Source organism: Euphorbia lathyris, chromosome 1 (assembly GCF_963576675.1).
Source record: "Euphorbia lathyris chromosome 1, ddEupLath1.1, whole genome shotgun sequence".
NCBI lineage: Eukaryota > Viridiplantae > Streptophyta > Magnoliopsida > Malpighiales > Euphorbiaceae > Euphorbia > Euphorbia lathyris.
The window spans coordinates 42,806,897-42,822,110 of NC_088910.1; the positions used below are offsets into that span (position 1 = coordinate 42,806,897).

Below are 15,214 nucleotides of genomic sequence, written 5' to 3' on the forward strand. Positions count from 1 at the left end.
GAGGCAAAATTGACAAGCAAAATGGTCAATCTAAATGGCTCGAACTACCACATATGGAGAAGCAAAATGAAGGATCTCCTATATGTGACGAAGATGCATCTTCCGGTGTTCAGGACAGACAAGCCCGATGGCAAGTCGGATGGAGACTGGGGTTTCGAGCATGAGCAAGTCTGCGGATTTATCCGACAGTTTGTTGATGATAATGTGTATAATCACATTGCGGGCGAAACTCATGCACGAACGTTGTGGAATAAGCTCGAAGATTTGTACGCCTCAAAGACCGGCAACAACAAATTATTTTATTTGACCAAGTTGATTCAACTAAAATATCGAGACGGTACTTCTCTCGCAGACCACTTGAACTAGTTCCAAGGGATCGTGGATCAACTTTCCAGTATGGGGCTTAAAATTGAAAATGAGCTCACTGCTTTACTTATGTTGGCTTCCTTACCGGAGTCATGGGAGACTCTAAGAATTTCACTTTCAAACTCAGCACCAGATGGCAAAATTAGCACGGAGTTTGTCAAAAGTGGAATTTTAAATGAAGAGATGCGGCGCAGGATGCAAGGAGCCTCTACACCACAATCAGATGTTCTAGTTGTAAATTCCAAAGGAAGGAGCGAAGCTAGAGGATCCAAAGACAGAAGCAAGAGCAGAGGAAAATCCAACAAGTATGCCAACGTTGAGTGCCATCACTGCAAGAAAAAAGGCCACATCAGAAGATTTTGCAGGAAGCTTAAGCAAGAGAAAAGCAAAGGCAAGGAAGAGAAGAGAGATGACAGTACCGATGACGAACGAACAAATGTTGCTGCCGAGTTCAATATTGTCTATGATGCTGATATTGTCAATCTTGTGACCCAAGAGACTAGTTGGGTGATTGATAGTGGTGCTACTATTCATGCCACGCCTCGAAGGGAATTTTTCTCATCTTACACACCAGGAGATTTTGGTGTTGTAAGGATAGGAAATGACAACTTCTCCAAAGTTGTGGGAAAAGGTGACGTTCACCTAGAAGCTGAGAATGGCATGAAGTTAGTATTGAAAGATGTCAGGCATGTTCCAGATATGCGCCTGAATCTGATCTCCATAGATAAGCTTGATAAAGAAGGCTTCTGTAATACCTTCCATAATGGCCAATGGAAGCTCACCAAAGGTTCGATGGTGGTTGCAAGAGGTAGAAAATATTCAAGGCTGTATCTTATACAGACAAAGCTCTCCCAAGAAGCGATCAATGCAGTGGAGAATGAAAATGCAATTGAATTGTGGCATAGACGCCTCGCACACATGCCCGAGAAAGGCATGACAAAATTGGCCAAGAAAAATATTCTGACTGGATTGGATCATGTTAATTTAAATAAATGTGCTAACTGTCTGGCCGGAAAAAAAAATAGAGTTGCTTTCAAGAGTTCCTCTCCTTCTAGAGTGGAAAATATATTAGATCTGGTACATTCAGATCTATATGGTCCATTTCCAAAGTCACTCGGTGGTGCTCATTATTTTATGACTTTCATAGATGACCACTCTAGAAAAACATGGGTATACACTCTAAAATCAAAAGATCAAGTCTTATATGTTTTCAAACATTTTGTAGCGCAGGTTGAGAGACAAACTGGCAAGAAGCTGAAGTGCATTCGGACAGACAATGGTGGAGAGTACACTGGTCCATTTAATGTGTACTGCAAGGATCATGGTATTCGACATCAACAAACCCCTCCAAAAACACCACAGTTAAATGGGTTGGCTGAAAGGATGAACAGAACTTTAATGGAGAGAGTCAGATGCTTGCTTTCACATTCAAAGTTGCCAAAGGAGTTCTGGGGTGAAGCTCTAGTCACAGCAGCTTATATTCTGAATCTTTCACCATGTGTCCCACTGGATTACGATGTTCCAAAAAAGGTGTGGTCTAGAAAAGACTGTTCCTACAAACATCTACGAGTGTTTGGTTGTAAAGCTTTTGCCCACATTCCCAAGGATGAAAGATCCAAGCTTGATGTCAAAACCAAAGAGTGTGTATTTATTGGTTATGGCCAAGATGAATTTGGCTATAAGTTCTTTGATCCAGCCCATAAGAAGTTAATCAGAAGCCGTGATGCCGTCTTTATGGAAGACCAGACGATTGAAGACATTGAGAAGTCTGGAAAAGATGCTTCCAGACTTGAAACTAGCTCACCAAGCCTTCAATTAGTGCCTCCAACTACGGTGCCAAGACAGGTTGGAGAAGAAATTCAAATTGATCAACCAGAGATAGTTGCTCAAGACGCTCCCATTCAGAATGAACCAGTTGATGCTGATGAAGAAGTTCACCATCAACCACCAGTTGCAGAACGTTCTCTGGTTCGAACAAGATCCGGTAGAGCCATTCAACGTTCTACCAGATATTCTCCGAATGATTATGTCCTAGTGACTGACGGGGGAGAACCAGGAAGCTTTGAAGAAGCCATGGATGATGAACACAAGCAAAAGTGGATCGAGGCCATGCAAGATGAGATGAAATCCTTGTATGAGAATAAAACTTTTGAGCTGGTGAAGTTGCCTGAAGGCAAGAAGGCTTTGAAGAACAGATGGGTGTTCAGAATCAAGAACGAAGAAGCTAGCTCACAGCCCAGATTCAAAGCCAAATTGGCTGTGAAGGGATACAGTCAAAGAAAAGGCATCGACTTTGATGAGATTTTCTCACTGGTGGTGAAGATGACATCCATTCGTACTGTGCTGGGGTTAGCAGCAAGTCAGAACCTGGAGGTTGAGCAAATGGATGTGAAGACTGCCTTCCTACATGGCGATTTGGAAGAAGAAATATACATGGAGCAGCTAGAGGGTTTTAAGAAGAAAGGAAAAGAGGATTATGTTTGCAAGCTAAAAAAGAGTCTCTACTGCTTAAAGCAGGCACCAAGGCAGTGGTACAAAAAGTTCGAGTCATTTATGGGGGAGCAAGGCTACAAGAAGACTACTTCAGATCACTGCGTCTTCGTTCAAAAATTCTCTGATGATGATTTCATTATTTTATTGCTCTATGTGGATGATATGTTGATTGTTGGCAGGAACATCTCCAGAATTAATAATCTGAAGAAACAGTTGAGCAAGTCTTTTGCCATGAAAGACTTGGGGCCAGCAAAACAAATTCTTGGCATAAGAATCATTCGAGATAGAAGCGCCAAGAAGATATGGTTGTCGCAGGAGAAGTACATTGAGAAAGTACTTCAAAGGTTTAATACGGATAAATCTAAAATGGTTAGTTGTCCTCTTGCTAATCATTTTAAACTCAGTTCCAAGCAGAGCCCTTCTATTGAGAAAGAGAAGGAAGAAATGAGCAGAGTTCCATATGCTTCAGCAGTCGGAAGTCTAATGTATGCCATGGTATGCACACGACCGGATATTGCACATGAAGTTGGTGTCGTGAGTAGATTCCTTTCAAATCCAGGAAAGGAACATTGGGAAGCTGTTAAATGGATATTCAGGTATCTTCGCGGTACTTCAAAAATGTGTTTATGTTTTGGAGATACCGAACCAGTGCTAATTGGCTACACAGATGCGGATATGGCTGGTGATACTGACACAATGAAGTCTACATCAGGGTACCTGATTACATTTGCAGGGGGAGCTGTGTCATGGCAGTCAAGGTTACAAAAATGTGTCGCACTTTTCACGACTGAAGCAGAATTCATTGCATCAACGGAAGCGTGTAAAGAATTGTTATGGATGAAGAATTTCTTTAACAAACTTGGCTTCCGTCAGGAAAAATATCAGTTATTTTGTGACAGTCAGAGTGCTATTCACCTTGGAAAGAATTCCTCTTTCCATTCCAGATCAAAGCATATTGATGTGAGATATCATTGGATCAGAGATGTGCTAGAGATGAAGTTATTACAGCTTGAGAAGATCCATACAGATGAAAATGGATCAGATATGTTAACGAAGATCTTACCAAGGGAGAAGTTCGAATACTGTCGAATGACTGCAGGAATTACGATACCCTCATGTAATCGGGAGGGGGAGAATTGTTAGTTTAAAGTCCCAATTAAATGAGGGATCATTTACGTAATTTATATTAATTAGAGAGTCTTTTATGTAATTTGTAAATAATAATTAAAAAAAAAAATGAAAGTTGGACCACCAAAATTGGCGGTCCAAGAAGGTGAATTTGACCACCGAAATTTCGGTGGTCAAGGAATGGGCAAGCAGCAATTGCTGCTGGCATTAATTAATGCCAGCAACAATTGCTGACCACTCTTTCTTTCTCCTTGGCTTATAAAAGCCAAGGAGATGCTCAATATTAAATATATATTGAGGGTGAGCAAGAGTGAAGAAAAGAGGAGAGGCAATTGAGAGTTTGCCGAAGTTAGAGAGCTTTATTTGAGAGTTAGTAATTTGAGGGTAGTCTAATCATTTCGGGGGAGAGAGAAAATAGTAAGTTAATTATTTTAGGGTTTTTCGGGAAACACCTGAATGCTACTATTTTGGTTTTATCTCATTGTAACTCTAGAAAGTTTCTAGAGAACGCCCTCTTTGTACGCCTACTATTTTATAGTGGAAGAATTTACTCTCAAGCTTGTTCGTGAACGTAGTCTGTTAAAATTATCGATGTCATTTTTATTGATTATTTTGCTCGTCAATATTTTTACGGAATAATTTTTCCGCGTTATTCCCAACAGATATGTGGAATGAAGCTCATTGGTATATTATTTTCAAATTTGGGAATGACGATGTGGATAAATATATCGAGTAAGATTCTTATTTAGTAACATTCAAATTATGTATTTAAGCATTTATTTAATTAGTGAAAAATGTTTTATTGTTAATTTGTAAGGAGCATCGTCATATTTTTTTAAGGTCGTGGAACTAAAAGAGATACAAAATAGCACAAAATCATAGTACAAAATTTCATAAATGGTTTAAGGAAGAGATTGAAAAGAAAATTTTAGTTTCAATTGAGATATCATGCTTCACAAAGGGTCTAATCAATCTGCGAATAAACATAGTGGATATGTGATTAATGGGTATATATTCCACACACGAAAAGAGATGGTACCACTCAAAACAGTGGTGTGCTGTTTTACAGCCTGACAACAAGTTTTGCAAGTTCAAAAGACCAAAATCTAGTGGTGGGGAATGTTGGCTACTATGGATCAATAGAAGAAATAATTGGAGTTGATTATTAGGGAGAGTTTGATGTGGTTTCGTTCAAGTGTTATTGGTACCAACAAGAAAATGATGGGTACAGCTTTCCTAGAGTGAATTTTAGTAAGCTCATGTAAAAAAAAATGATCCCTATATGTTGGCAACACTAGTGAACCAAGTTTTTTACATTGCTGATTTGGTTGATAATAATTCACATTATATTGTTAAGGAGATACCAATGAGTGTTTCAATATAGAGGAAGAAGGGAAAGAATGACATGAAATTGAAGGTAATGTAGACCATGTTGATATAACTGAATATAACTTAGGTTTTGAGATTGACAACATGATGGGTTTATTCAATTTTCTCATGTTTTGTTATCTTGTATTAAGATGAATCTATTTGTATGTTTATAATATTCATAATATTTGTCTACTTGACTAATTTTATTTTATTTTTTATTTTTTAGAATGGACAGCAGAAGGTTCATATTGAAGTTTTACCATAATGGACTATTCACAACTAAAAAGTATGTGGGTGGAGATGTCTTTGAAACAAGTTCACTTGTTGATTATGACCAGATGTTTTATACAGAATTATTATCGATTATAAATATTGAACTTGGATATGAAAAGATAGGTGGCATTTTTGTTTGAAAAAATAAAAATGGTGTCTTCAAAAGGTTATCTGACGATGACGATGTTATTGACTATATGTCAAACTTTGATGATGAAGAAACTCTTGCATTTTTTGTTGACAGTGAATTTGATGAAAATCAACCAACCGTGCAAAAACAGCCATTTGTTTTTGTTCAACAAAGGGCCATAACGAACACAAGTATCATCTCAAATAATAAACACCGATGTAAACTAGCAATTACAATAGTGGCATAAACCAATAGTGCATTTACTAGTCAAAACTAGTAATTGAATTACTAGTATAAACCAGTAATTGCAATAGTGGTATAAACCAGTAAAGTATTATTGGTTAATATTGCACTTATTGATATAAATCAGTAATGCATTTATTGGTCAAAACTAATAATTACTAGTGTAAACTAGCAATTACAATATTGGTATAAACTAGTAAACTATGATTAGTTTATACCAAGATTGCATTTACTGATATAAAGTAGTAATGTATTTATTGGTCAAAACTGTTAATTGTGTATAAACTAGTAAATTATTACTGGTTTATACTAGTAATACAATTATTGATATAAATTAGCAATGCATTTACTAGTCAAAACTAGTAATTGAATTACTAGTATAAACTAGTAATTGAATTACTAGTATAAATTCGGAAAAAAAATTTGGCCGAGAAACTAAAAGAAGAAAAAGTGAATTTAGAAACCAATTTCTTTCTCAGGATCAGTTAAAATGTTGCTCATTTTATCACTTATACCATTAATGCAATACTAGTTTAAACCAATAAATGCATTACTGGTATAAACCACTAATAGCACAAATGATTAATGTATATTGTATTGTAGCAAATCATGTTCTTCATCAAAGTCTAAGACAAGCTGTTAAGGATAAGAGCAAGTATGTTACCTTGCAAAGTTTGCATCAATAACAACGAGAGCTGAAAAGAGCCCGAAAAAAGAAAATTATTTTTGTAGCCAACATGTAAACGAAGCATTGGAAGATAAAGATGATGAAGATGTTGGACAATTATATGGTTATAATGTTGAAGTGATTCAACCGGCTACTATTGAAAAGAATAGAGCAGGGTTCACTGAACTAGGATTAAAACAAATTGATGATTCATTGGGAACAAAAAAGATAATGAAATGTAGAAGTTTTTTTTTCTTTTGCCGATTTTATTATGCATGCGTTTAAAACAAACGCTAGTATAGAAATGGCCTTTAGATACGTCTTATTATCGATGGTTGTAATTATTAACCATAGCTAAAGGTCAATGGAATCGGTTGAACAACCGACTCCGATAATGCCTTATTAGCGTCGGTTATTGAATTTAACCGTCTCTAAATGTTATGATTTTAGAATGCGTGTTTTTTTCAGGGGTCATAAGCGTCGGTTGTTTCAAATAATCGACCCCAATAACCCCAATAATTAGGGCCAGGTAGTAAATAACTGATGCCAATTAGTGTCATTGGCATCGGTTGCTCATATAACCAACGTCAATGACCATCTTTAGAGTCGGTTATTTACATAACTAACCCTAAAGACCTGATATAAATCAATCAGAACCATTAATCAACTTTGATCAACATTAGATCCAATGGATTTGATCCATTTTCGAATTTAACAAGGATATAAATCCTTCCTTTTCCAGATTAGGGTATTAAACCTAACCATTTGCATCTCCACCCAACGCTTCCATCTCTTACTTTTGTTGTATATTACTATGGCAAAATGGAAACTCTCCCATCTCTCAACCTTCATCGGCCGACCACTAGTCCTCCTAGGTTCCTTCTCGATCTAAATACCAAGCAGTTGACTCTTGTGGCGGCACCACATGTCTGTCTCGAGGCTCCCTTCCATTTATGCCGATCATTTCATCGACATCTACTCTTTCTGTTTCACTTCGAGTAATATAGATTATCTCCTCTTTGTTGCCTTTTTTCAGTTTTTTTTGCTTGATTCCCGTCTCTAATCTATTTTTTTTTGTTTTACATTTAAGAAATATCGAAGTTCTGCCCATTGATAGTGAGTGGAGGTTCTCGGTGACCACCTCATAATGGAGGAAGACAGTGGTGGTTCTATATTCTGGCAATAAGCTTTCTAGAATGGGCAAAAATGAAAATGAAAAATGTATATATGTGTATAGGAAGTAATTAATTTGAAGTGGCTTTTTTTAGTTTTTTGTTCGAGCCTCCTTCCTCATTTTCATACACTTCGCTAAACCATCATTATCTTTTAGGATTTGTGTGGCCTGTTTATATATTTTGACTATTCTTTTTATTGGAATTATTATGTAGTGGGTGTTTTAATCATATCACATTTACTAACTCTATTTACATATCTTCATTTATTTACTTATCATGTGCTTAAAATTAGTGTAGTTATACTTTCTTTTCTTTCTTTTTGCTTCATTCCATTGTATATGCTTGCTTGATTTACAAATAGGTCATTTTATTTGAAGTATATGTGTACATGTGTAATATGGAATGGATAACTTTTTTATAATTTTTATTATTCTAACCATCTCGAGACCAATTCAGATTTAAGAGAAGGAAAATAATTAGAAGAGATGGTTTTTTGTTTTCTGGAAAATAATAAAAACATGATTTTTTATTATTTTTATTTTCTAGCAAAAAATAAAAGCATTAGGGACGGTTGTTGCTAGTAACCAACCCCAATGACCCCTTTTAGCGTCGACGTAAATGACTTCGAAAAGAAAGGCATTGGAGTCGGTTGTTCTCACTAGTACAGAAATGGTTAATAGCTACGGTTGTCTATAAGAACCGTAGCTAAAAGTTATTAGAGTCGGTTATTTGAAATAACCGACTCTAATAAGGTCTTATTAGAGTCGGTTATCTGAAATAACCGACTCTAAATATCATATTTTAAAAGAGTGCGCGTTTCTGAGGGTTATTGGTGTCGGTTTTTATAAAAAAACCGACACCAATGACCCAAATAATAAGGCCGGTTTATTGTAAACCGATGCTAGTGAATGGTCATGGGGTCGGTTATCCTTGTAACCGATGCTAATGAAACCGACTCTAAAGTCCCTTAGAAAAACTTTACTGTATTTCCACACTTCTTCTTGCGCGATCCTCTCTCTCTGATTCTTTCTTCTTCTTCTTGCCCTAAAACTGTATCCTCTGTACTCATTCATGCTGGTTGGAGTTCCAGTGCCTGTTGGTGTTCTAGGTTAAAGTTAGATCAGTTCGAGTGCGTGTTTGGTGGATTCGAGTTCATCTTGATGTTCCTTGGAGTTCGAATTCGAGTTCGTCTTTCACTATTTGGATTTCGTTTTCTATTTCGGAGGTAGGTTAGATTTCTATTGCTGGGATTTTGATTTCTTATGCTTATCTCTCAGCATCCACTGGTACACTTATTTGATTTCTTACGAAAAAAATGAAGGCGGTGCGCGAGGAGTACATTAAGGAACTGGAGATGATGGGCCTTGAGAAACAGAGGAAAGATGCTGCTAAAAAAAAAGGCTCTGAGGCTTGCTACTGAGGAGCGCAAGAAATTGAAAGCTGAGGCTGCTAAAGTTAGAGCCGAGGAACACAAGATTGCGGAAGAGGAGTTCCGCCAGTTGCTAGTATGTTCTATAAAACTCTCTCTCAATAACACTCATTGCTTTCGATATTCATGCCTAAATTTAAATTAGTAGAAAAATTAAGCATGCTTGTTTAAGAAGGTTCATTCTTTGTAATTCATTATATGACTATATAGTTAAGGCGATTGGATGATCCCTATTTTTCCTAGAATGCTTAACAAGCTATTTTGCTTTGAAGTTGCTAGATTTGAGTTGTGTTTCTCATATCTTAAGTTAATCGCACCAAATTTATTCTTTGCCTTAATACAAGACAATTAACGTCTGCGACTTTGCGAGAAGCTAACCATGTATAATAGGATTAGGATATATCATGGAAGCAACCTATGGGTATAGGCTAACTTAAGTATTTTAGAACTACATGATTCCAAAGTAAGTCTTTTTTTTATACGAAGATAAGAGTCTCTTAGAATTGGGAAGGAGAGTCAATGTCTAGTTTGTTTGGAATGGTGTATTTACGAAGAAAGATGATGTTTGGAGATGGATGTTAAGTAACCGAACCTAATTAATTTTTGAGAAGCCAGAGAGAGAGGTAGAGAGATTCTAATTTGCACTTCTTTATTTCCTTAAAATGTAGAACTAAAGAGCACATTAATTATTCCAAACAAAGAGAGAAGATTTCTGTCTTTAAAAAGGAGAATTTAATACCTTGGAATGTCACAATCTTGAGGTTGCCATCTCCACTTCATCTAATCTTTATCCAATATTCCATTCCTTATGCAATCAAACCCTTCATCTATGAAAGGGCATGAACTATTTGTGTGTATAGGATAGCTTTCATCATATACCCATCTCCCTCTTGTAGCGTCACATTCATTTATTACCTTCTTTCTGCTTTTACATGAAGCTTTCAGGTTCATAACTGATGTTGCTTCTGAGCTTTAACTGATGTGGTTTTAGGCTCACTCTCTTACTTTAATAATATCAGTCCCAGTGACTTGGTCTCCGGCTTCCATCCTTTTACTAAAAGAGATGGAAGCATGTGTTAAAGTTGCACACATATACTATGACATCCCCTCAAACCATTAAGATCTATTTCCTTATACGTCTTCCTGAATTTTCCCAGTCACATTTATAACAAACTTCCAACGCCAACCACCCCTAACAACAACAACAACGTAACTTGCATGATTTTTATCAATTTTTTTGTTGAAAAGGTGTAACTGTTTTCCCTAAGCTGTGTAAATTGATTATGATATATCCCTTATAGCATGGGGCTACTAATTGTGTGATGTTTTAATTGGAAAAAAACTCAATGATTTATCGTTGTGAACTTGTTGATCCACACAAAAGCCTTTGATTATTTTTTCTTAGTAAGGAAGTTGCAGTTGGTATTGATCATATAAGAATCCTTCTTAACCAAAATGACATGACATGTTTGTTATAAATAATGGGAGGGACATAATTTCAGAACTGGATGTATATCAGGTTACCTAACTGCAATAATTTTTATCTGGAAGAAGACAGACAGCAACCCATCTATATCAAGTCACGATAATCTCACCCTCTCTCTCTCTCTCTCTCTCTCGATTGGAACTTGATAGTAGGTGCGCTGACAAATCATAGATCTAATGGAGGTTAGTTATTTTTTTTTTGTGTTTTTAATTCTAATTTTAGGGATTTCATGTTAAGCATTCTGTTTTCTCTTGGCTGCTCGCTCATTTTCTATGCAATTTTTAATGTAATGGTTGACCGGTTGAGATTTGAGAATGGGAATAGCTTGTTGAATAGTTTTGATAACATTTTTGGTTGAGAATAGCTTGTTGAAGGAAAGAATCGAGTATAGTCTTATGTTTTTTATGGTCATGCCTATTAATCTCTGTTGTTTTTTATGGTCTTGTGTATTTTTAACTTATTATTTTCATAATGTAAGAGTCCGCTTGGATTTTCTAACTGTCCAATGTGGAAGTTACCTCATGAGTACAATAATCAATATGATAAGATGAATTTTGTTCATTTGTGAAAAGAATCTGTCAAATGGTAAAACTTATATTATCTTAAGGCTAAAGTTATTAATTATTAGAGAAGACATAGATGGAAACTTCTGAAAGCATACCATGAAGTTGGTATTCATATATCTCCTCTATAAGTGGTCTTTTGGTGTTGTTTCCCTGATGGAAAAAGGGTAGGTTGCTTGGTTAATTTCTTTCCTGAAAATATAATTGTTCTGTTTAAGTTTTTATGCTCATATTTCCAGATTCTACTTAGTTTTCATATGATGGCTAAAGCTCTAGTAGATAGATTAGACATATTATGTTATGGGATGTTCGTGAATATGATTTTGGTAATGGAGATTGGCACGGTGAATACTGTTTTGTTTTAACATAATGGAAGAATTTGGTCGATATTTGGTTGTGTTTTATTGATTATTATAATTGATTATGACCAGCTTATTTTGCAACAAATATTGTGCACTTATAGAGGGCGAGCCTTGGCACAACGGTAAACGTTGTTGTCGTGTGACCAAGAGGTCACGGGTTCGAGTCTTAGGAGCGGCCTCTTACCAAATAAAAATTGGCAGGGGAAGGCTTGCCCCCAGTACACCCTTGTGGTGGGACCCCTCCCCGGACCCTCGCTCAGCGGGGACGCGTAGTGCAACCGGGCCGCCCTTTTTTTATTTTGCAATAAATATTGTGCACTGGTCTATTTTAAATACTTCTTCAGACTGTTCTGCTTTTGGTTTCTTCATTTTGGTCTGGTTTGCCTTACTCTGCTTTTGCGCTTGCAGTGACAATAAGGCATTGTATGGATTGTTTAGCACTAAACAATTGGTAAGGTTTGATATCGAAATTAGGGTATTAAAATGAGTTATCGCATCATGATTATATAATTATATATGATATAAATACAATAAAAATGATAACTGTATTCTGTCACAGATTCCTTAGAAGCAAGCTGTTCACGAGCAGCCATAGCCTATACCCTTGCATTTTGTATCTCTTCATGCAGCTCTTCAAACTTCTCCCTTGCACATATACTTTGCTCTGTTCCTAGCTCGGCAATGCTATCCATATTTTGGTGGATAGAAGAGTTCTTCATTTCTAAGGTTATAATCTTTTCTTGAAGTTGTTTGATGACATGAATTGCCTCAGACTCCCTCAAACCTACATTTTTGTCCACGTGATCGGAATTGCTATAGCCATGGTTGGTTGAACAACTGATACATTTAGCAGATTTATAATTATTTGTATCAGCAAGCTGTCTCGGCAAGCAATCAATCTGCATCTGACTCACAGTCCTCTACATGGAAATAATAATAATTAATAATATGAAGAACAACACTGACAGCAGAGAAGATGGCAAGAGTTCAACACTAACGTTACGTTTCATCTTGTTGTACGAGTATGATAGAGTAGTAATGAGTATATGTTAGTTTTTTTTGTGTTCGACAATTAATTTCAGCAATATACAGTTGGTTAAATACTTTAAAATACTATGAATTTGTGAATATTGGATCAAAGCTTGTATATATATATAGCAGGTTAATTAATTATCCTATATTTGTGTACATTTTTATTGATTTTGCATTTAATTTTAGTAATACAACGGGATCAATCTCGATTACGGTAAACGAATGAGGGTAGCAAATCTCGTTTACCGTTAACTACAGTAGAAAAAAATAGAGCAAGTTCAATTTGAACCTGCTGATGTAAAATTGCTAAAAATAATAACATTATGGTCAGTTGTTCATAACAACCGACTCTAATGTAATTGACATCAACCACGATTGTTAGAACACCCAACTCTAATGATCAGAGCATTAGAGTCGGTTGTTTTAACATCCGACTCTAATGGTCAAAGCATTAGAGTCGGTTGTTACAAACAACCGTGGCTAAAGACCTTTTTAGCCACGGTTATTTGTAACAACTGTGGCAAAAACGCAAGGTATTAGAGTCAGTTATTTGTAAAAACCGACTCTAATGCTCCTTTGGCCACGGTCGAACAACCGTGGCTAAAGATGCCAAGCATTTGCCACGCTTCCTTTGGCCACGGTCGTAAAACCGTGGTTAATGACGGTAAACGACCGTGGCCATAGGCCATTTCTGTACTAGTGTCTAACAACTGACTCCAATGACCCCCTTTTGCGTCGGTTTTTCGACTAACACCAAGCATTAACGTCATCCATTATTAGTATCGGTCGAGAAACCGTAGCTAATAACGATAAACAATCGTGGCTAAATGCCATTTTTGTATTAGTGAAAGATGATGATGTTCTATATTTTATATTATTGTTTAGGAAATAAAGAAAGGTCAAAAGAGGAATGATGAAATGATAAAAACGTTGCCCAAACGAATAACATGTTCTCGGATAAATTGCAATGTGGTAACCTTATTGATTGGGTTTTAAGGTTGATGAATGGTTATCTATATTTTGAATGTGTAAACTTAAACATTTTCGTGATTCTTCTATATTCCCATACTATTGATATTTTCCAAAAGGAAATGTTTTCAACTCTTTTCTTTTGGAGCACATGACTATGTGATGTTGGTTATTATATATTAGGAGTTCGATTCTTATAGAATAGGATCGATTTAGAATGGTATTAGATTCAATTTTTGTATTGCTTTTGTTGTGATAAATGTACTAAAATTTATCACCAATTCTATTTTTTGAAGTTACTATTTTGACATTTATCTGTGTTGATATGTTCACATTTAATACTAAAGTTATATAATTTTATATCAGTGAGTCTGAATTTTATGTTTGGTTTTGAGGATACATAGTGAATTTTATCATTTTATTTTAGTCCAAAAGGTTCAATTTATCTAAAATGAACTTTGACTATCAATTTCACTACTATTTGTGATATTTGGCAAAATTAGTTCAGAGGTGGTATAATTCTTGCATGATTGACAATTGTAAATTTCTAATGCTAATACATTCCATTTTGGATCAATTTGAGCTAAATAACAAGTTGAAGGTCTAAATGTATATATCTAAAGTTTATTTTGCAATAAATTGACTTTATGAGCTAATTTGAAGTGCCAAATTGACCATTTATTTATCATTTTCTTATAATGTTTAGATTGGATATGATTCTCTGTTTTTTAATATACCTTAAAAGTCTAACATTTACCATTTATAATTTATTTTCAAGAAGTATATACTTATAGAGTATTTTTAAATTTCAAAATGACATGTGAATTCTCGTAACCCATATGGAATAGAATTTAATAATCTATATGTTGATATAAAGTATATACTTCTAGAGTATTTTTATACAACAATCATGTTAGTTCTTTTTCTTTTTCTGATATGTTTATTTACTTACTAATATCTAATTTAATACTTTTACTTGCAGCCTCCACCACAAACTACATTTGATGCCATCTTCAACAACATTTAAGCATATATTTAGCATTGTAAGACCTCAAGACCTACTCTCTATTTAGCAATTGATGAGTTCCATCGTTAATTTTTCTCTAAATCCATCCATCCATTTTTTGTTTATAGTTTGTAACTTGCCTACATAAGAATGTAGAAGGAGTTGCTCAAGTTTCCATTGATCTGCGTTCTCCACTCAAGTCTTATGTATTATTGTGTCCTACTACATCATAGCCTCTAAATTTGTCTAGAAAAATCTAAAAAACTCTTCTAACTTTGAAAATAACCAGTTAGCTCACTGAAATTGCTTAAAGCCCTCAAACTTTAAAAACTATGGAATAACTCTTGTAAATGAATCGATTTATCTTTGTAAATTGGCACGTTATCTTGGTAGAGTATTTTCCATGTGCATGAGTGCATATCTTATTGAGGATTCTCTTTATCACGTTTGTCTATGGTGAGCTTGTCCAAGATTGCTTATGTGTTGTATTGATCTTTCTAGCTGCAGATGCTGGATATCGA

At 35.5% G+C, this 15,214-nt stretch overlaps 1 long non-coding RNA gene across 1 annotated transcript; it reads left to right on the top strand.

The window, feature by feature from the left end:
• Positions 1-8,788: 8,788 nt before the first annotated feature.
• On the top strand, positions 8,789-12,864 carry LOC136230056 (uncharacterized). Its single transcript, XR_010689256.1, has 5 exons — positions 8,789-9,071; positions 9,168-9,351; positions 10,795-10,943; positions 12,095-12,137; positions 12,246-12,864. It is a non-coding gene; the product is annotated as an uncharacterized lncRNA (long non-coding RNA).
• The last annotated feature ends 2,350 nt before the right edge of the window (positions 12,865-15,214 follow it).